A 23,040-nucleotide genomic window follows, 5' to 3' on the forward strand; every position below is an offset into this window, starting at 1 on the left:
AGAAAGTCAATGGTAGCTTGATGGGGATAGCATTGAATCTATAAATTACTTTGGGCAGTATGGCCATTTTCACGATATTGAGTCTTCCCATCCATGAGCATGGAATGTTTTTCCATTTGTTTGTGTCCTCTCTTATTTCCTTGAGCAGTGGTTTGTAGTGCTCCTTGAAGAAGTCCTTCACATCCCTTGTGAGTTGTATTCCTAGGTATTTTATTCTCTTTGTAGCAATTGTGAATGGGCATTCACTCATGATTTGGCTCTCTGTTTATTACTGGTGTATAGGAATGCTTGTGATTTTTGCACATTGATTTTGTATCCTGAGACTTTGCTGAAGTTGCTTATCAGCTTAAGGAGATTTTGGGCTGAGAGGACGATGGCGTTATCTAAATATACACCCATGTCGTCCGCAAACAGAAACAATTTGACTTCCTCTCTTCCTATTTGAATACACTTTATTTCTTTCTCTTGCCTGATTGCCCTGGCCAGAACTTCCAATATTATGTTGAATAGGAGTGGTAAGAGAGGGCATCCTTGTCTTGTGTTGGTTTTCAAAGGGAATGCTTCCAGCTTCTGCCCATTCAGTATGATATTGGCTGTGGGTTTGTCATAAATATCTCTTATTTTTACGAGATACGTTCCATCAATACCTAGTTTATTGAGAGTTTTTTTTAGCATGAAGGGGTGTTGAATTTTATTGAAGGCCTTTTCTGCATCTATTAAGATAGTCATGTGGTTTTTGTTATTGCTTCTGTTTATGTAAAGGATTACGTTTATTGATTTGCATATGTTGAACCAGCCTTGCATCCCAAGGATGAAGCTGATTTGATTGTGCTGGCTGGAGGCATCATGCTACCTGACTTCAAACTATACTACAAGGCTACAGTAACCAAAATAGTACGGTACTGGTACCAAAACAGATATATAGACCAGTGGAACAGAGGCCTCAGAAATAACACTACACATCTACAACCATCTGATCTTTAACAAACCTGACAAAAACAAGAAATGCAGAAAGGATTCCCTATTTAATAAATGGTGTTGGGAAAACTGGCTAGTCATATGCAGAAAACTGAAACCGGACCCCTTCCTTACACCTTATACAAAAATTAAATCAAGATGGATTAAAGACTTAAACATAAGTCCCAAAACCATAAAAACCCTAGAAGAAAACCTAGGCAATACCATTCAGGAGATAGGCATGGGCAAAGACTCCATGACTAAAACACCAAAAGCAATGGCAATAAAAGCCAAAATTGACAAATGGGATCTAATTAAAGAGCTTCTGCATAGCAAAAGAAACTATCATCAGAGTGAACAGGTAACCTACAGAATGGGAGAAAATTTTGCAATCTATCCATCTGACAAAGGACTAATATCCAGAATCTACAAGGAACTTAAACAAATTTTTAAGAAAAAAACAACCCCATCAAAAAGTGGGCAAATGATATGAACAGACACCTCTCAAAAGACATTTATGTGACCAACAAACATATGAAAAAAAGGTCATCATCACTGGTCATTAGAAAAATCCAAATCAAAACCACAATGAGATGCCATCTCATGTCAGTTAGAATGGCGATCATTAAAAAGTCAGGAAACAACCAGATGCTGGAGAGGAGGTGGAGAAACAGGAACGCTTTTACACTGTTGGTGGCAGTGTAAATCAGTTCAACTGTGGTGATTCCTCAAGGATCTAGAACCAGAAATATACCATTTGACCCAGCAATCCCATTATGGGGTATATACCCAAAGGATTATAAATCATACTACTGTAAAGACACATGCACATGTATGTTTATTGCAGCACTGTTCACAATAGCTAAGACTTGGAACCAACCCAAATGCCCATCGATGACAGATTAGATAAAGAAAATGTGGCACACATACACCATGAAATACTATGCAATCATAAAAAAAGGATGCGTTCACGTCCTCTGCAGAGACATGGATGAAGATGGAAACCATTATTCTCAGCAAACTAACACAGGAGCAGAAAACCAAACACTGCATGTTCTCAGTCACCAGAGCCCGTCGGGGGTGGGGGGACTAGGAGAGGGATAGCATTATGAGAAATACCTAATGTAGATGTAGGTTGATGGGTGCAGCAAACCACCATGGCACATGTATTCCTATATAACAAACCTGCAACTTGAAGTATTAAAAAAAAAAAAAAAAATAGAAAACACTAATAATAGGGAGCTTTAACACACTACTATTAGTAAAAGACAGATGAAGTGGATAAAAAATAAAAGTGGATATAGAAAATTTAACAATATGATCAATAAGATTTTATGGCTATATATACGTATATGTATATATGTGTGTATATAAATTGACTTGGGTTGGGAATTTAGTATATGATAATCATGAAACTTAAATAACAAGGGCAAAATGAGTATTTTAATAAATGGTGATGGGAAACTGAATAAGTATTTGGAAAAAGGATAAAATTAGATCCACTGTTCATACGGTACACAAGACAAACGTCAAATGGATCAGAGACCTAAATGTAAAAAAGTGAAACTATACAAGTACTAGAAGGAAACAAAAGTAGGTTTCTCTATGACCTAAATGTGGGAAGAAACTTTCTAACTATTATTCAAAATCCAGATGAATTGAAGATTATTAAATTTGACTACATAAATATAAAAACAAGGCTGGGAGTGGTGGCTCATGCCTGTAATCCTAGCACCTTGAGAGACCCAAGGTGTGAGGATTACTTGAGCTCATGAGTTCGAGACTAGCTAGTCTAGGCAACATCAAGACTCTGTCTCTACAAAAAAGAAAAAAAATTAGCCAGATGTGGTGACGTGTGCCTGTAGTTCCAGCTACGTGGGAGGCTGACGTAGGAAGATCACTTGAGCTCAGGGGATGGAGGCTGCAGTAAGGCGAGATCGTGCCATGGCACTCTAGCCTAGGCGACAGGGCAAGACCCTGTATCAAAACAAAACCAAAAAGTTTTCCATGCCCCCAAACACTACAAAGTCAAAAGACATCAAACTGCTACAGTTATAGAACTTCTAAAATTCAAGAGGGAAAACAACAAAAACTGAAGGTACTTTTAAAAATGAGAAAAAATAAAGTACATGAACAATTTACAAAGAAAGATCACAATGTGTTCAATTTTTAAATGGTCCTTAAACATATAAAAGGATATTTAACTTCACTCATAATAAGAAAAATGCAGCTCACACCTGTGATCCCAGTACTTTAGGAGGCAGAGGCAGGCAGATCACTTGAGCCCAGGAGTTCAAGACCAGCCTGGCCAACATGACAAAATCCGATCTCTACCAAAAATACAAATATCAGGGCATGGTGGCATGTGCTGTAATCCCAGCTACTTTGGAAGCTGAGGCAGGCGAAGTTTGCAGTGAGCTGAGATTGCGCCCTTGCATTCCAGCCTGGGTGACAGAGTGAGATTCCAACTCCAAAAAAAAAAAAAAAAAAAAAAGAAAAAGAAAAAGAAAAATGCAAATTAAAATTAAAATGACTCTGAGCTATCATTTCTCACCAATTAGACTGGTAAAATAAAGTAGGGCAACTCATTAGCTTGGTGAGTCCATGTGGAAATAAACACTCTCATATATTGTAGCTAGGAATGCTAACTAGTACAACACTTTTGGATGGAAATTTGGTAATTTTAAACAAAGCTACACATGCAGTTTTATCCTTTGACCCAGTAATCCCACTTGTAAGAATTTATCATGCAACAATATCAAACTACTAATTTCAAAGTTATTCATTGCAGCAAAATATTGGAAGCTACCTAAAAACCTAGACATAGGAGTTGGTTGAGTAAAATATGTACAATGACTTTTTTTCCCTCTCCATTTTGGTAGGCTGGGTGAAGATGAAATTCACTGAGGAGGGAAGGCCTGGGTCTGCAGCACCCTGTGTGCCAGTCCAGAACTGGCCTATCTACAGACCCCCTGAAAATCAAATGGGCTTGGATTTGGACATTCTCAATAAAAAGGGTTAAAGGCTGATGGGATCTAAAGCCTGGTACTTGAATTTTGAGCAAGATAAGCTGCCTTAAGTTCTCTTCATTACACAGACGATCCTAGGTAATTGATAGATCCTGTGGTTCAACTTGATTTCTAGATAGAAGCTGGATTCATGTGATGCCAGAGAAGTAAAATTCCAAGAGACCGAAACCAGAGCTGAGTCTCACTGTTCCAGTCTGGACCTCTTTGGTGCTGTAAATCCTGTATATACAGTAGATGATTATTGCATTTTTCTTTTATGGACTCTCTTCAGCTTCTGGAGACCTCACTATCCTATTATGTCTTTGTGTGAAGACATGCTGCTTTGTAATTATCGAAAGTGTCGCATCAAACTCTGGCTATGCATGGGTCACTGCCTGCTCTCACGTCTTCTGTGATCAGCATGGCAGTGGTGAGTTAAGTTGCTCACCAGCTATCTGTGATGCCTGAAAAGTACCCTTTCTGGAAAGCTAGATATTGTCCACACAGAACTCAGTCCATCAGAGAAATATAAAGCTATGGTATTGGCAGGACTGCGACAAGAGATCGTGTAGGACATTAACTCCCGAGCAGTGGCCTTCGGGACATATCAGGTACATCAGGAACGTCTCTATCAAGAACACAATTTCATCAAGGCTGAGGGCCATCTGAAACAGATGGATAAGATATATACTCAGCAAATACAAAGCAAGGATGTAGAATTGACCTCTATGAAAGGGGAGGTCACCTCCATGAAGAAAGTGCTAGAAGAATACAAGAAAAAGTTCAGTGACATCTCTGAGAAACTTAAGGAACGCAATCTTCAGTATCAAAAGCTCCAAGGCCTCTATGATAGCCTTAGGCTATGTAACATCCCTATTGCTAACCATGAAGGCACCTTGAACCATCTGTGATTGCACAGTCTGGTGTTTTTGGCTTCCCATTAGGAATAACAACTCCAAGTTTTCTTTGGATAGTACACCTGTTTGAAATCGGGGCGATGGAGATTTTCAGTTCAGACCATTTTTTTGTAGGCTCTCCCATAGCACCTGAATCCAGCAACAGCTTATTTAGTTTTGCCTCTCCAAGTGGCGAATTAGAGCAGCAGCAAGTTTCTAGCAGGGCCTTCAAAGTAAAAAGAATTTGAGCCAGGAATGGTGTCACACACCTGTGATCCTAGCTACTTAGGAGGTTGAGGCTGGGAGGATCACTTGAGCCCAGGAGTCTAAGGCTGTAATGATCTAAGATCATGCCACTGCACTCCAGCCTGGGCAATAGAGTGAGACCCTGTTTCTAAAAAACGTAAAGATAATTTCCTTAACTTTACAGAATGTTTCTATGTTCACCTTCAGTAATTTCATTTAGCTAATCTTTTATCTAGATAGGACACCCCAGTCTCCCTGTGCTTTTAAGTCTCTGAAGTTGTCTTCACATTATCAACATAACAAACTCATTGGCAATGAGGAATGGCTTAGAGTCTGGGTTCTCTATTATTTAAAGCATGAGCATTTTATTAATCTCAATTTCATTGTGAACTGCTGAATTTTCATCCCTAGTGAAAAGGTCACAATAGTATTTGTTTCAACTCTCGGCTGTTTCTGACTAAGCTATGTTGTTTATGCCTTAAGTACCTTTGTTATATGCCGTATCACTTTGAATTCTGGTATTTATGCGTATCTGTATATGTAAGTATGTCAATTTACACTGATATTTTGCTGTATTTGCCAGTATGTTTATGTGAAAAATGGAAAATGGTGGGTGATATGTGGCTTGTTATTTGGGTATGTGTATTTATTTGTATATATTTATGTATTTACCTTCATATTAACTTGTTTGGAAGTGTGTTTATGTCAGTGAATAAGAGTACAATTTGATGCATGTATGTTCAGTCCCTGTTTGTATTTAAAAATAACTCACATTGATCAAGTTATTTTTAAAAGTTGACTTTTCTGGCATTTACAGTTAGCCCTCTGTATCCAAAGGTGCTGCATCTGCAGATTCAGCCAACCATATATCAAAAATATTCTAGAAAAAAATGAAAATAATAATATAAAAATAAAAAATACAAATTAAAAACTAATACCATTTAAAAACCAATACTGTACAACTACTATTTGGATAGCATTTACGCTGTAGGTATTATAAATAATTTAGAGGTGATTTAAAATATTTGGGAGAATTTGTAGGTTATATGCAAATACCATGCCATTTTAAAAAAGTGACATGAGCATCCAAGGATTTTGGTATCTGTGAGGGTTCCTGGAACCTATATCTCAAAGCTACCAAAGGACGACTGTATTTTAAAATAAAGCTACTTCTTTCTTTACCTTTTTGTCAACTGTTGCCTTTGGTTTACTTATTCAGGAATGTATTTCTGCAGAAAGTTTACCAATGTGTTACTGACCTCAAGAGACTGTTAAAATAATTTAAAAGATTTTTAAAAATATATGTACAATGAGGTACTATGTAGCTGTTAAAAAAAAAATCTGGTCAAGCAGTCTCTTACACTTGTCATCCCAGCAGTCTGGTAGGCTGAAGCAGGAGGATTGCTTGAGGCCAGAAGTTCAAGAGCAGCCTGGACAACAAAGCAAGACCCCCTTTCTACAAAAAATAAAAAAAGATCAGCTGGGAGTGGTGGTGAGTACCTCTAGTCCCAGCCACAGGCTTGAGCCCAGGAGGATGAGGCTGCAGTGAACCACGATCGTGCCACTGCACTCCAACCTGGGCAACAGAGTGAGACCCTGTCTCAAAAAAAAAAAAAAAAAAAAAGGCTCCATTAACTGAAATGGAGTGATTTCCAGGATATACTGTCAAGTGAAAAACAGGGCTGGGTGCAGTGGCTCATCACACCTGTAAACCCAGCACTTTAGGAGGCGGAGACAGGAGGACTGCTTGAGCCCAGGAGTTTGAGACCAGCCTGGGTAACACAGTAAGACCTCATCTCTACAGAAAGAATTTTTTAAATTAGGCAGGTATGGTGGTGTGTGCCTGTATTCCCAGCTACTTGGGGCTGAAGTGGAAGGATCGCCTTGTTTATTTCTCTCTCCTTATAGAGTAGATCTAAGAGGACAAGTATCTTTTTTATCTGGATTACCACTATATTTATAGCATCTAGAATAGGATATATACTAAGTATTCAACACATATTTGTTGAACAAGCTAAAAATATTAATATTTTATAGATGAATCAAATGCAAGTTTGGAAGGGACTCATAACTTCCAAGGTCACACAGCTAGTGAAGACAGAACAAGTATTATCTATCCAGGTCTACCTGTCTTGTGAAAGCCTGTGTTCTTTTCACCACATCACCCTACCTTATCACAAAAAATAAAATAATCCTGCCAGGCACAGTGGCTCATGCCTGTAATCCTAGCACTTTGGGGTGGATCACCTGAGGTCAGGAGTTCGAGACCAGCGTGGGCAACATGGTGAAACATCGTCTCTACTAAAAATACAAAAATTAGCTAGGTGTAGTGGCATGCGCCCATAATCCCAGCTACTCAGGAGGCTGAGACAAGAGAATCACTTGAACCTGGGAGGCAGAGGTTGCAGTGAGCTGAGACTGCGCCACTGCATTCCAGTGCACTCCAGCCTGGGTGACAAGAGCGAAACTCTGTTTCAATAATAATAATAATAATAACAACAACAACAACAACAATAATAATTGGCCGGGCACAGTGGCTCATGCCTGTAATCCCAGCACTTTGGGAGGCTGAGGCGGGCGGATCATGAGGTCAGGAGATCGAGACCATCCTGACTAACATGGTGAAACCCTGTCTCTACTAAAAAAAATACAAAAAACTAGCCAGGCGAGGTGGCGGGCGCCTGTAGTCCCAGCTACTCGGGAGGCTGAGGCAGGAGAATGGCGTGAACCCGGGAGGCAGAGCTTGCAGTGAGCTGAGATCCGGCCACTGCACTCCAGACTGGGCGACAGAGCGAGACTCCGTCTCAAAAAAAAAAAAAAAAAAAAAGATTAGCCGGGCGTGGCAGTGGGCGCCTGTAGTCCCAGCTACTCGGGAGGCTGAGGCAGAAGAATGCAGCTACCCGGGAGGCGGAGCTTGCAGTGAGCAGAGATGGTGCCACTGCACTCCAGCCTGGGCGAAAGAGTGAGACTCCATCTCAAAAAAAAAAAAAATCATCATCATCATCATCCTTTCTCTGGGAGAACATTCTTGGGGTAGAGGACCAGCCAGATGCAAATAAAGTGAACACCAAGCAGTCAATGCTATAATCAATTCTTCTAACTACAATCACTGAAATTCATCCTTAGGCTCACATAAACATGCATCTATTTATTTTTTAGAGATGAGTTTCTCACTTTATTGGCCAGGTTGGAGAGCAGTGCAGCAGTCACAGCTCACTGCTGCCTAAAATTCTTGGGCTCAGGGGATCCTCCCTCTTCGGTTTCCCAAGTAGCTGGGACTACTGGTGCACGCCACTGCGCCTGGCTAATCTAAAAAATATTTTGTAGTGATGAGGGAGTCTCACCATCTTGCCCAGGTTGGCCTCAAACTCCTGGGCTCAAGCGATCCTCCTGCCTTGGCCTCCCAAAGTGCTGGGATTACAGGTGTGAGCCACTGTACCTGACCTAAACATGCACGTCTATATTAAGGGAGTAAGGAACTTAAGGAACTTATTTTAAATGTTTACAAAGAACTTGCTTCCAGCTGTCATTCAATCATTCATTCATTCATTCAGCAAATAATATTGGACAAACTCTTTGTGCCAGGCCCAGATACAGTTCTTGCCTCACAGTATAGCAACAATATGACAGATATTTTTTAATCCCTATGTAAGTACAGAAAAATGACACCGGATCCAATCTTAAAAAACCAGACAGCTGGGCACAGTGGCTCATGCCTGTAATCCCAACATTCTGGGAGGCCGAGGTGAGCAGGCTGCTTGAGCCCAGGAGTTTGAGCCTGGGCACCACAGCAAAACCCTGTCTCTTCAAAAAATTAGATAGGCATGGTGGTACACACTTGTAGCCCCAGCTACTGGGAAGGCTGAGGTGACAGGTTCACCTGATCCCAGCAAGCTGAGGTTGCAGTGGGTCGAGATTGTGCCACTGTACTCCAGCCTGGGCAAGAGTGAGATCCTGTCTCAAAAAACAAACAAACAAACAAAAAAAAAACAGAAAACCAGGTAGGAAGTTTTGTTTTTTGTTTTTTTTTTTGAGACAGAGTCTCGCTCTGTCTCCCAGGCTGGAGTACAGTGGCTGATCTCAGCTCACTGTAACCTCCATCTCTCAGGCTCAGGTGATCCTCCCACCTCAGACTCCTGAGTAGCTGGGACTACAGGCACATGCCATCACACCTGGCTAATTGTTACATTTTTTGTAGAGACAGGGTTTTGCCACGTTGTCCAGGCTAGTCTCAAACTCCTGGGCTCGACCAATTCACCCGCCTCAGCCTCCCAAAGTGCTGGGATTGCAGGCATGAGCCACTGTGCCTGGCCAACCAGGGAAGTCTTGGTGGTGCAGATGATGCCTAAGTTAAGAGCCTATGTAGCTACAGGCTACTTCAAATGAACTCCCTGGTCATGGTGACAGAATGCTTACTGACTTCCCATAAATTGTACTGCACCATTCCACTACTCGGGCTGTAGTGTTACTTTATGATTCAGAGTAGAATAAGTGGCCCTACTAAGAGCTTCCAAAAATCTAAGTCATGCGGGCTGCTTATTATCCAATGATAGAGTAAGTTTGTGATGACAGTCTGTGTTATCACAATTGCTAGCTAGTACCTTTTCCCTCTACCCTATAGCCCTTCATCCCCTGACAGGGTCCTAAAGGAAGGAAAATGACTCAAAAGAATCAGGCTCAAACACAGGGCTTGTAAGTTTTTTGGCTGTCAAATTAAGTACAGGGCTACAGAAGTCCTATCCCACAGATCAGAGTTCCAACAAGTAACAGTCTGTGAGAAAGTAAGATGAAAACATTTCAGTGTTGTAGATACATATACTAGGTTAGTAAAGTCAAAAGAAAAGCTCCACTGAGATTTCTTGGCCAAAAAAAAAAAAAAAAAGGCTCTAAAATTTCTACATCCAACTTGTTTCTGCCAGTAAGGCTGGGCTTTTCACTGTGCCACCAGTAAACTCAAGGAAGGCTTCATCAGGATTACACTGAGGTTGTCCTAAGCAACCACAGCCCACCAAAGCAGTCTTAAGGAATGTTGCCACTTAATAAAGTCTTTAAGCAAGTTGGGACCAAGTTCTCAGATCTTCCCTTGACCAACTGTATTTACTCTTTTCAAGCTGATAGAAATCTGACAAACAAAAATCCCTGGGAAAAATGAAAGGTTCCAGGAAAGAATGACAGAGATTCGTAATTTGATAAAGACATCAAACATTCAACTGAAAATAACTTGCATTTAGCTTTTTGAACATCTAAAAATAGTACATATGCTCATTCTTTCTAATAAGCTGTCTCCAGCATGGGGATTTCATTGGCATAGTTTGTTCTTTGTTGTAACATGTTAGCTGTTTCTTAAGACATAACAATAGTCCTTTTTCTACATCAAAGGACTTAAGTAACTATACCTCTAACAACTAGTGTGTTGGTATCATTATCCCTACTTTCTTGGTTGTGAAACTGAGGCCCAGGGTAAATGAGGCTTGCTTGAGGCCAAAGATTCCTGTCTAGATTAAATAGAGAATTATCAACGCTGGAATTTCTAAATTAAAAGAAGCAATGAGACCAGCAATATAAAACAAATGTTTTAAACATAGGCTACAGAATTCTATTATAGATTTAGTCTGCTTGAAGCCTCTAAAATATACCTCACGAACTTGTTCTCGAAACACTGAGGAATAATCACAGTCTGTTTCTAAAGCACACAAAAACAGCACCAATGGCTGATTACCCCAGAGAGAGCAACAGCTCTAATATGGGTCAGGATCCATGTCCAAGGAGTCAGTCAGCTTTGTTTTACGTGCTGATCACAGACCGTACCTTTACTGAACAACACTTCTTGTTCACATGGCTCTAGACATAGGACAAAAATTTCTCCTATAAGACTGGAATTCCCTCCACTTAAGAGAAAGAGATCAACAAGCAATCGCTGCACACCTGCAAGACAAGGATACTACATGAGTCCTGTTAGGAGATTTGTTCATTTTTAAGTATGTTTTACACAAAAATAATTAAGAGTTTATACCTATTAAGAACCACCGAATTGTACACTTTAAAAGAGTTCTGTACATACATACAACTATCTAATCTACATATAAAATTCTACATAACTGAATGCCACAGAAAAGAACACTACTCAAAAAAAGAAATTTTGAAAATACCAGACCAAGTAAACCTGGTAGAATCTTTAGAACAGGTTTAGAGGCTGAGGTGGGAGGATCGCTTGAACCCAGGAGGCAGAGGTTAGAGTGCGCCGAGATGGTGCCACTGGACTCTAGCCTTGGTGACAGAGTGAGACTCTCTCTCAAAAAAAAACCAACAACAAAAAAATGCTAGGTGCGGTAGCCTAGCCTGTAATCCCAGCACTTTGGGAGGCTGAGGTGGGCAGATCACTTGAGGCCAGGAGTTTGAGATCAGCCTGACTGACATGGCAAAACCCCACTGCTACTAAAAATACAAAAAAATTAGCCGGGCATGGTGGCACACCCCTGTAATCCCAGCTACTCGGACGGCTGCGGCAGGAGAATCACTTGAACCCAAGAGGTGGAGGTTGCAGTGAGCCGAGATTGCGCTACTGCACTCCAGCCTGAGTGACAGAGCAAGACTCTGTCTCAAAGAAACAAAAACAAAAACAAGCAAACAAAAAAACCACAGTTGTGTTCTAACTGTGGCTCAGCAATTAACCGGCGTGGGAGTTGGGGCAGCTTAGTTAAATTTTCTGAGTATCAGGTTTGTCATTTGCAAAACAGAATAATACCATCTACCTTTCAATGTGGCTGTTAGATTAGAAATCCAGACACACATAATACGTATGAAAGATCTTCCTGGTGATCTTCAGAGCCAATGTTCCAGGCAACCCCAAGGAAAACAAAAATTACATCCCCATAATCATAATCAGTTAATAAGTTAACTCCCTACCTTCCAGTGGTCTCTGAGAAGAGAAACCAAGGTTCTAAAGTAACAAATGAATTTCTCAAATGTATTCATTATAAAGCTTTAGCAAATTTAATTATCATCAGAAATGCTCAGTAGGCTATAAACAGATATCTTGTGTGAATAATCAGTTGTTACTACTATTACTGCAAAGCAGAGTTTCTGCTGCTTCTCAGTACCTTTCATTTTCCACCTGCCTTTCTGTGATCCCTAAAGAGTTCAACTCAAAATCAAATTAAACCTTAAATGTATATAATTCCACCTGCCACCAGAAAGAAAATAAACAATCATCCCTCCTCAGCCTCCCAAGTAGCCAGGACTATAGGCACACACCACCACACCCGGCTAATTTTTTTTTCCCCAGCTAATTTTTACAATTTTTTTTGTAGAGACAAGGTCTCACTATGTTACACAGACTGGTCTCAAACTCCTGGGCTCAAGCAATCCTCTTGTCAAGGCCTCCCTAAGTGCTGGGATTACAAGCATGAGCCACCATGCCCAGGCCTGACCCACCATGCCCAGGTCTGACCCATGTAAAAGTTTTAGAGGTATATGCTTACTTACATTGAGTGAGGTCTTCATTTCACACAATTTGGAGCTAAAAACATACCTGCATATTTCAGCTTTGTAGTAATTCCTCAACTGTTAAAGTATAGGATTTTCATGCTTTCTCAGGAGTTATTCTATCCTAGTACTATTAGGAATGTCTACCCCTGCTCATGTCCCCATCATCACAAATTCTTATTCTTCCTACAAGACTCAATTTGAATGTCACATTCATGAGGTGTTCCTTTTTCTTCAACAAGCACATTCAAGCAGTGTTTCCTGATGTTCCTCTAGAGGACACAGAGTACTGTCCTAATTCCTCTTTGCTATGTCCCTAACCTACTCCACTACTGCATCTGAAATAAAAATTCAATTTTGAGACACGTGTCATCTGGCTGTACCTAGCAGAAATCATCCTTTTAATCCTCTGGTTACTCAATGCATTTACTGAGACTTTGGCACCTAATACATAATATTTCTTTCCGCTCGAACTTTAGGCAAGTCACTCAAGTTCCTCGAGACCTACTTTCCCCATTTTTTGAAAATTTATTTTTATTTTTATTTTTAGACAGAGTCTCCCTCTGTCGTCCAGGCTGGAGTGCGGTGGCACAATTTCAGCTCACTGCAACCTTCGCCTCCCAGGTTCAAGCGATTCTCCTGCCTCAGTCTCCTGAGTAGCTGGGATTACAGGCGCCTGCCACCACGCCCGGCTAATTTTTATATTTTTAGTAGAGATGGAGTTTTGCAATGTTGGTCAGGCTGGTCTCGAACTCCTGGCCTCAGGTGATCCACCTGCCTCAGCCTCCCAAAGTACTGGGATTACAGGCATGAGCCACCTCTCCCGGCCTACTTTCACATTTTTAAGATGGGGACAAAGATAGTTTCTATCTCAGAGTGTCGCTGGGGATTAAATGAAATAATGCACACAAGCACATAGCATGTAGGTTTCTGGTGTTGGAAAACTGGTGGGTTAAGACAACCCAAAAATTCTGTCACAAACATCTAAAAATTTTGAGTAAGACATAACAAAAAATTATTTCAAATACATATCTGAACTTATAAGAAAGAAAGAGAAAATTGATGAGGGAAGTTAAAACAGGAGAACTTCAGCTGCCCTAACTGGGAATTTTAAGGGGTACACTGGGCCAAAAGATGTGGGTCTGGCTGGGCATGGTGGCTCACGCATGCAATCCCAGCACTTTGGGAGGACAAGGCAGGCAGATTACCTGAGGTTAGGAGTTCGAGACCAGCCTGGCCAACATGGTGAAACCCCATCTCTACTAAAAACACAAAAATTAGCCGGGCGTGGTGGCACGTGCCCAGCTACTCAGGAGGTTGAGGCAGGAGAAATGCTTGAACCAGGAGATGGAAGTTGTAGTAAGCTGGGATCGCACCACCGTACTCCAACCTGGGTGACAGAGTAAGACTCCGTCTCAAAACAAAAACAAAAACGTAAAGTGGCTGGTCTAACCATTTACTATCCCTTAGGTTCTGTCATCTGAAACAAGAAAAATTTTCCTTCAGACTCTAACTCCATCCCAATCTATCAAGATATAGGAAATATAAAGGGGAAACAGATAAGTAATAGCAATTCCAATAAAAGTATTATATTAAAATGCTATGCAATAAGTATAGAGGTGGCCATGCGCATGGCTCACGCCTGTAATCCCACCACTTTGGGAGGCCCAGACTGGTGGATCACCTGAGGTCAGGAGTTTGAGATCAGCCTGGCCAACATGGCGACACCCTGTCTCTACTAAAAATACAAAAAATTAGCAGGGTGTGGTGATGCAGGCCTGTAGTCCCAGCTACTCAGGAGGCTGAGGCAGGAGAATCGCTTGAGCTCAGAAGGCAGAGGTTGCAAGGAACCGAGATCCCACCACTGCACTCCAGCCTGGGAGACAGAGCGAGACTCCGTCTCAAAATAAATAAATAAATAAATAAATAATAAAAAAGAAGTATGGAGGTGTATAGGGAATAATTAAGAAGGGCAATTAACCCAGACCTGGAGGCTAAGGAAGGCTTCCAGAGGTAATGAAATTTTAGCTAAATCTTGAAAGACAATGAATAAGAAGACATGTCTTGTGCCCCACCTCACATTCTGTGGGCCCAACTCTTTATTCCAGCCATTGCTCTGGCAATCATCTGTGTAACCTGATAGCATTTCACTTTGTGTACTGGTCATCTCTTATTTTTTGTCTTCAGACTTTTAGTAACCACATTTGGAATACCTACAGGAACCTATTCGGCCATTCTGGCGCACATACAAACCTTGAAGTGTGAGGAAATTTATACCCATGGGGCAACCTTTGACCAATGGGGAAAGGAAGACAGTGAATACTTTTCTTTTCTGATCTTTAGCATCTCTGAGGCACAGTCTACAAAGCGCCTTAGAGGGTCTCCAGTGGAACTGAGCCTCAGTTGCCCACAGGAGTAACAAAGTCAATAACACACCCTCAGACATTCAGACTGGTCTTCCCTCTTTCCCTGTTTTCCTCTTTCCAAATCCCACTCATATTACTAATTGTACAAATACCCTTATCTCAGGCTCTGCTTTGGGGGGAAACCGAGGTTAAGACAGATTACCAGGAATTCATTATTTATATAGGAATGGAGGGAACTGAGAGTGTACCAGGTAGATATGCAAGTATCCAAATGTGTAGAATTGCAAATGCATACTACGTTTAGTAAAGTTAACTGCAGTTACCCATATGATTATTGCTACAAATTTATTCCTTGTCCTGTGGCCTCTAAATTTTGAATGCCACCACTATCCATCTAGTTGCTCTTGCTGGAAACCTGGACATCATGTTTGACCCCTCCCTCTCTTTATCCTTCCACATCTAATTAATTAGTCACAAAATTTTCCTAAATACTCTTCAATTTTTCCCTATCTCTCTATTACTATTGCCATTGCCTTGTTTTGCTCTTTCATTTTTTCTTGCCAGGATTATTGCAATAACCATTCACTGGTGACTGATTCTCTTCATTTATGTAGTGAATATTTATAAATATTAACCTGTTAGTAATCTTTCAATCTGTCCCTATAGGATATAAAGATATAAGATATATACTTTTTTGTTTGTTTGTTTTATCTTTTTTTGGAGACAGGGTCTCACTTTATCACCCAGGCTGGAGTGCAGTGACGTGATCTTGGCTCACTGCAGCCTCAATCTCCCAAACTCAAACGATCCTCCCACCTCAGGCTCCCAAGTAGCTGGGACTACAGGCACACACCACCATGCCTGGCTAATTTTTTATGTTTTTGGTAGAAATGAGATTTTTGCCATGTTGCCTAGGCTGGTCTAGAACTCCTGAGCTCAAGCGATACGCCTGCCTCAGCCTCCCCAAGTGCTGGGACTAAAAGTGTGAGAGACCATGCCTGCCTCAGACTCCCAAAGTGCTGGGATTGAAGATGTGAGCCACCGTGCCTGGCCAAAAGTGTATACTGTATTCTGACTTCTCTCCTAGACTGTAAAGCATAGTTAAGAGCATAGGCTTTGAAGTAAGAGAACCGGTTCAATTACTAATTCTTCCATTAAACTCTCTGAAGACTCAGTCCCCTTATCTATTCACGGTAAGATATGAAAGGGCTAGAGCAGTCTTAGCCCTATGAACTCTCAAAACTAATAAACCAACACTCTCTTTAAAAATGAAGGCCGGGTGCAGTGGCTCAAGCCTGTAATCCCAGCACTTTGGGAGGCTGAGGCGGGCAGATCACAAGGTCAGGAGATCGAGACCATCCTGGTTAACACAGTGAAATCCCGTCTCTACTAAAAACACAAAAAATTGGCCAGATGTGTGGCGGGCACCTGTAGTCCCAGCTACTTGGGAGGCTGAGGCAGGAGAATGGTGTGAACCCGGGAGGCGGAGCTTGCCGTGAGCCGAGATCATGCCACTGCACTCCAGCCTGGGCGACATACCAAGACTCCATCTCAAAAAAAAAAAAAAAAAAAAAAAAGGAAGAAGCGCAGCACTAAATAGAAATTGCCAGGAGTATAATCCAAATTAAGGAAGACAAAGACAATCGTCAGAGCACAGGAACCAGAAAAGCCAGATAAAATGGAGATAAAAGAGCAGTGGAGGAAGATCTTAAAGGAGGGGGATCTAGAGCTGTGAAGCTAAAAAAGCAATTCTGACTCACCCTTCTTTTCTAAAAATGTAAAAAGACCAACTTCAGATAAAAATTAGAAACAAAATGATTACAGTCAAATCCCATACAAAGTTATTATCAAAAAAGATAATAAAGATTAAAATAACATTCCTATAATGAAAGCACACGTAAGAACGACATGCCCACAAAACAGATGAAATCCATAACCTAATATTCCTGGGTTTTTTTTGAGACAGAGTCTCACTCTGTCACCAGGCTGGAATGCAATGGCACGACCTCAGCTCACTGCAACCTCCGCATCCTGGGTTCAAGCCATTCTCCTGCCTCAGCCTCCCGAGTAGCTAGGACTACAGGCGCACGCCACTACTATGCTCAGCTAATTTTTGTATTTTTAGTAGAGACAGGGTTTCACCATGTTGGCCAGGATGGTCTCGATCTCCTGACCTCGTGATCCGCCTGCCTCGGCCTCCCAGGGTGCTGGGATTACAGGCGTGAGCCACCACGCCCGGCCCTCCATAGCCTAATATTTCAAAATAAGCTAAAGTAAGAAAATGATAAATGTGGCCAGGCGCGGTGGCTCACACTTGTAATCCCAGCACTTTAGGAGGCCGAGGCAGGCAGATCACTTGAGGTCAGGAGTTCGAGACCAGCCTGGCCAATATGGTGAAGCCCCATCTCTAATAAAAATACAAAAATTAGCTGGGCGTGGTAGCGCACACCTGTAGTCCCAGCTACTTGAGGGGCTGAGGCAGGGGAATCACTTGAACCCAGGAGGCAGAGGTTGCGATGAGCCAAGATCACACCACTGCACTCTAGCCTGGACAACAGAGCAAGACACTGTCTCAAAAAAAAAAAAAAAAAAAAAATAGGCCAGGTGTGGTGGCTTATGCCTGTAATCCCAGCACTTTGGGAGGTGGAGGCAGAGGCGGGTGGATCACAAGGTCAGGAGTTTAAGACCACCCTGGCTAACATGGTGAAACCCTGTCTCTACTAAAAATACAAAAAATTAGCCGGGCGTGGTGGCACACGCTTGTAGTTCCAGCTTCTTGGGAGGATGAGGCAGGAGAATCGCTTGAACCCGGGAGGCAGAGGTTGCAGTGAGCCAAGATTGTGCCATTGCACTCCAGCCTGGTGACAGAGCGAGATGCCGTCTCCAAAAAAAAAAAAAAAAAAAAAAAAAAAAAGGCCAGGCACAGTGGCTCACACCTGTAATCCCAGCACTTTGGGAGGCCAAGGTGGGCAGATCACAAGGTCAGGAATTTGAGACCAGCCTGACCAACGGGGTGAAACCCTGTCTCCACTAAAAGTACAAAAATTAGCCAGGTAGGGTGGCGCATGCCTGTAATCCCAGCTACTCAGGGGGCTGAGACAGGAGAATCGCTTGAACCTGGGAGGTGGAAGTTGTGGTGAGCCGAGACTGTGCCACTGCACTCCAGCCTGGGCGACAGAGTGAGACTCCATTTTGAAAATAAATAAATAAATAAATAATAAAAAAATAAAAGAAAAGGCCTGGTGCAGTGACTCTTGCCTCTAAATCCCATCACTTTGGGAAGCTGAGGCAGGCAGATCACTTGAGCCCAGGAGTGTGAGACCAGCCTAGGTAACAAGGCAAAACCCTGTCTCTGCAAAAAAGAAGAAGAAATTAGCTGGGTGTGGTGGCATGTACCTGTAGTCCCAGTCACTCAGGAGGCTGTGATGGGAGGGTGGCTTGAGCCCAGGAGGTCAGGGCTGAAGTGAGTCATGTTTGGCAGCACTCCAGCCTGGGCAACAGAGTGACACCCTGTCTCTCAAAAAAAGAAAAAAAAAAAAAGACAGAAACTTCACATGAAAAGAACTCACTACATATCTAAAAAATATGATCCAGAACAATCAATAAGATATGTTATATAGAAAAACCACAAGATATTAAAGAAAAATAAAAACTCCTTTGGGAATCCAGACAAAAGGACCAAGTCACTCATAAGGGAAAGAAAAACAGATTTTATCTGGACTGTTTTGACAACAACACTGTATGTCAAAAGACAATGAAAGAATACATTTAGGCTGGGTGTGGTGGCTCACACCTGTAATCCCAGCACTTTGGGAGGCCAAGGCGGGTGGATCATGAGGTCAGGAGTTCGAGGCCAGCCTGGCCAACATGGTGAAGCCCTGTCTCTACTAAAAATACAAAAATTAGCCGGGCATGGTGGCGGGTGCCTATAATCCCAGCTACTTGGAAGGCTAAGGCAGGAGATCGCTTGAACCTGGGAGGCAGAGGTTACAGTGAGCTGAGATTCTGCCACTGCACTCCAGCCTAGGCAACAAGAGCAAAACTCCATCTCAAAAAAAAACATTTAATATATTCAAGGAATACATGTGAGTCACGGATTCTATATCCAAATAAATTGGCTGTGAAACATAAAGGCAGCAGATAACTTATTGAACATTACCATGCACCCTCCTTTAGGAATCTATTAGAAATAAGCTTCAGATAAATGACTGGAGACACAAGGAATAAGGACTGGTGTGCAATGACCATCAACAGCTGCTAATATCATAAAATAAGACAACCAGATAATCACGTGCCTTCAGATGGAAGAACACACCACTACCTTGCCAAAAATTCAAACCTAAACCTAATCAAGCCTCAAGTTCAACTGCCAATTTATAGAATATACATACAAGAAACACTCATTAGCCGGGCGCGGTGGCTCAAGCCTGTAATCCCAGCACTTTGGGAGGCCAAGACGGGCGGATCACGAGGTCAGGAGATCGAGACCATCCTGGCTAACACAGTGAAACCCCGTCTCTACTAAAAAATATAAAAAACTAGCCGGGCGAGGTGGCGGGCACCTGTAGTCCCAGTTACTTGGGAGGCTGAGGCAGGAGAATGGCATAAACCCAGGAGGCGGAGCTTGCAGTGAGCTGAGATCCGGCCACTGCACTCCAGGCCGGGCGACAGAGCGAGACTCCGTCTCAATTAAAAAAAAAAAAAAAAAAAACAACACTCATTAAATCAACAAAATGCAGACTGTGGGAAAACTACACCAAAAACCCAGTTTCTTCAACAATTAAATTACAAGGGGAAAAAAAAGAAATGGAGGGAAAATCTATATGTTAAGAGACTTAAAAAACATTTCAACCAATTATAATGTGTAATCCTTATTCACTTCCTAAGTTAAATAAACACATTTGAAAAAACATGCTGAAATTATATTTATGAGGCAACTGGAAACTCAAACACTGATTAAATACTTAATGATACCAAAGAATTCTTATTGATTTGGTTTTTTACTGTTTTTTAGAAGTGATAGTGGTATTTTTAAAAAGTGCCTTTATCTTTACAATGTATTCTAAAATATTTACACATAAAGTTATATGTCTAAGATTTGCTTCAAAAGAACATAGGAGAAAGCAAGTTGGGTAAAATATAGATAAAATAAGATTTGCTGTAGGTTGTTAACTGTTGATGCTGGGTGACAGATACGTGGGCAATGTTGTTTACTTTTGTACATGTTTTAAAATTTCCACATAAGGAGTTAAAATATTAACTATGTCTGGTCTACAACTTGTGTGTTTAACAAACGGCAATTATCATTATTATTATTAGTTAACTCTGAATATTTACTAAATGAATGAGTTTAGACATAGATAAGAATGAATGATTTATCAACAAATATGAAACATTATTATGGAGAAAATATGAAATCTAAGAGCATTCATGTCATCAATGTCAGTTGTAAGAGTGGAGCTCACTCACCCAGGGCCTGGGAGAATGAATGAACCAATAATCTCTCTTGATAAGTCAGGGAAAGAGGTTTGGGTAGCTGAAATAAAAAGTGAGAACCAGTAAATCAGTAAAATTGTGGGGTTAGATAAAGCAAAATGAAGTAGAAAATGGTGCCAGAAATTATAAAGCCAAATGAAATATGTGTCCTTTAAGTGAAAAAACATAACTTAGCAAATATGGTATCCAACTTCAATATCCTATAAGCACATATGATGGAGGTTTCCACATTTAAGCAGGACTGCAATACATTTAGCAAATGTAAGGTAAAGGAAAAAGATTATAAGTTAAAAATTATTTAAACAAAAAAAAGCCAAATAAAGTGAATGTACTACTCTGGCCTTTCTCTGAGAACAGAAGTCAAACACAAAGACCTCACAAAAATAGCTGGGAAACTCAATCTGGAGGAAGTGGGTAAAGATAAAACCAAAAGCTAATAAACCCCAGACTTTCAGGGAATGTTCTTATCTTACCTAAAATCTTATTGGAAACAGACCAAAAGAGCCTCTTAATGTTTAGGAGCTCTTTTGTGGGCACAGGGGAAGAAAAAACATGGGCTTAAAGGGTCACTGTGCCACGCATGGCACAGTTGCTCAGTACAACTTTCTCCTTTAGAGAGATAACCGACATCCCTTAGCAAACACTGACAACTTCCTTCTTACGCTGTCTCACTTTCTTCAACCATTTATATGCCCTTCCCCTGCCTTTTCTACAAGTTTATGTTAATTCTAATCAGTTAATTCTGAATTTTGGCTTAGCTCAGTTCCTAACAGCTATTTGGGAGTCTATTTACGTTCTTCCAACAGTTAGCCTTGTTGCCTTCTACTCCCGGTTGGAAGGCAAGCTGATATGAAGCCAGGATTTCAGGAGCTACTGTAGTAAGAAAAAGCCAAGTAAAGATAGCAAAGACTTGCTGGCCAAAGTCACAGCTTGGAAGATGGCTCAGAGGTAGGATTATATGTAAGAGATGCTGTGTAAATGATACGGGGGAAACAGGTAAGGGAGGAAAAGAAATTAGACTGCAGAAGGACTTAGTAAAGATTCTGATTTTAGGTGCAAGGGGAAGCCCTAAAATAAGGAGTAAAAGATCAAAGTCATGGCCATGCACGGTGGCTCATGCCTGTAATCCCAGCACTTTGGGGGGCCGAGGCCGGCAGATCATGAAGTCAGGAGATCTAGACCTTCCTGGCTAACACGGTGAGACCCTGTCTCTACTAAAAATACAAAAAAATTAGCCAGGTGTGGTGGTGGGCGCCTGTAGTCCCAGCTACTCAGGAGGCTGAGGCAGGAGAATGGCGTGAACCTGGGAGGCAGAGCTTGCAGCGAGCCGAGACTGCGCCACTGCACTCCAGCCTGGGCGACAGAGCGAGACTCCGTTTCCGAAAAAAACAAAAAAACAAAAAAAACAAAAAACAAAAAAACAAAGTCATAAGAAAAGGCAGTAACTTGGAGAGTAAAGTACCCCTTTGGTGGTTACTTTCCTTCTCATGCCTTCTCTCCTAATAGTTGACACTATTACTTCTCAAGCCTCCAAGTGTTAGAGGAACTTATTTGCATGGGACTTCCAAGATTTCTAATTCTAAGCTGGGCCAAAAATAACTTTTCTAAAATTCAGAGATTATAGAGCAAAGAAAGTTTACACATCCATTCTAAACTTTTAGATGGTAGCTAATACAGCCCTGCGAAGACCATCAAAAATCCCAAGCTCTTTGCAAATCAAAACTACAGTAAGATACTAACTCATGCTTATTGGGATGACTACTATTAAGAAAAAAATATGCTGGGCGTGGTGGTTCATGCCTGTAATCCCAGCACATTGGGAGGCTGAGGGGGGTGGATCACGAGGTCAGGAGTTCGAGACCAGCCTGGCCAACATGGTGAAACCCTGTCTCGATACTAAAAATACAAAAATTAGCTGGGTGTGGTGGTATGCACCTGTAATCCTAGCTACTCAGGAGGCTGAGGCAGGAGAATCACTTGAACCTGGGAGGAGAGGTTGCAGTAAGCTGAGATTGCATCATTGCACTCCAGCCTGGGCAACAGAGCAAGACTCCTTCTCAAAAACAAAAAACAAACAAACAAAAATAAGCAGAAAATACGTATCAGGAAGGAAGTGGAGAAACTGGAACTATAGACTAGGCATGGTGGCTCACCCTTGTAAATCCAGCACTTTGAGAGGCCAAGGTAGAGGATCACTTGAGCCCAGCAGTTCGAGACCAGACTGAGCAACATAGTGAGACTCTGTCTCTTAAAAAAAAAGAAAAAAGAAAAAATATATACACACACACACACACATATATATACACACACACATACATATATCTATATATGTAGCCACACACGGTGGCTCATGCCTGTAATCCCAGCACTTTGGTAGGCCAAGGTGGGTGGATCATCTGAGATCAGCAGTTTGAGACCAGCCTGATCAACATGGAGAAACCCCGTCTCTACTAAAAATACAAAATTATTGTATGTGTATAAAAATATATATATATATACACACACACACACACGTTTATTTTAATTTATTTATATATATATTTTGAGACAGAATTTCCCTCTGTTGCCGAGGCTAGAGTGCAGTGG

General features: G+C 41.4%; 1 protein-coding gene and 1 pseudogene across 2 annotated transcripts in view; one reads left to right on the forward strand and one right to left on the reverse strand.

The window, feature by feature from the left end:
• EIF2B3 (eukaryotic translation initiation factor 2B subunit gamma) overlaps nt 1-23,040 on the reverse strand; it is a 147,926-nt gene that overhangs the window by 109,496 nt on the left and 15,390 nt on the right. The window lies entirely within an intron of this gene.
• On the forward strand, nt 4,283-5,109 carry LOC112636284 (annotated as a pseudogene).

The sequence above is a fragment of the Theropithecus gelada genome, chromosome 1, assembly GCF_003255815.1.
Source record: "Theropithecus gelada isolate Dixy chromosome 1, Tgel_1.0, whole genome shotgun sequence".
Taxonomy (NCBI): domain Eukaryota; kingdom Metazoa; phylum Chordata; class Mammalia; order Primates; family Cercopithecidae; genus Theropithecus; species Theropithecus gelada.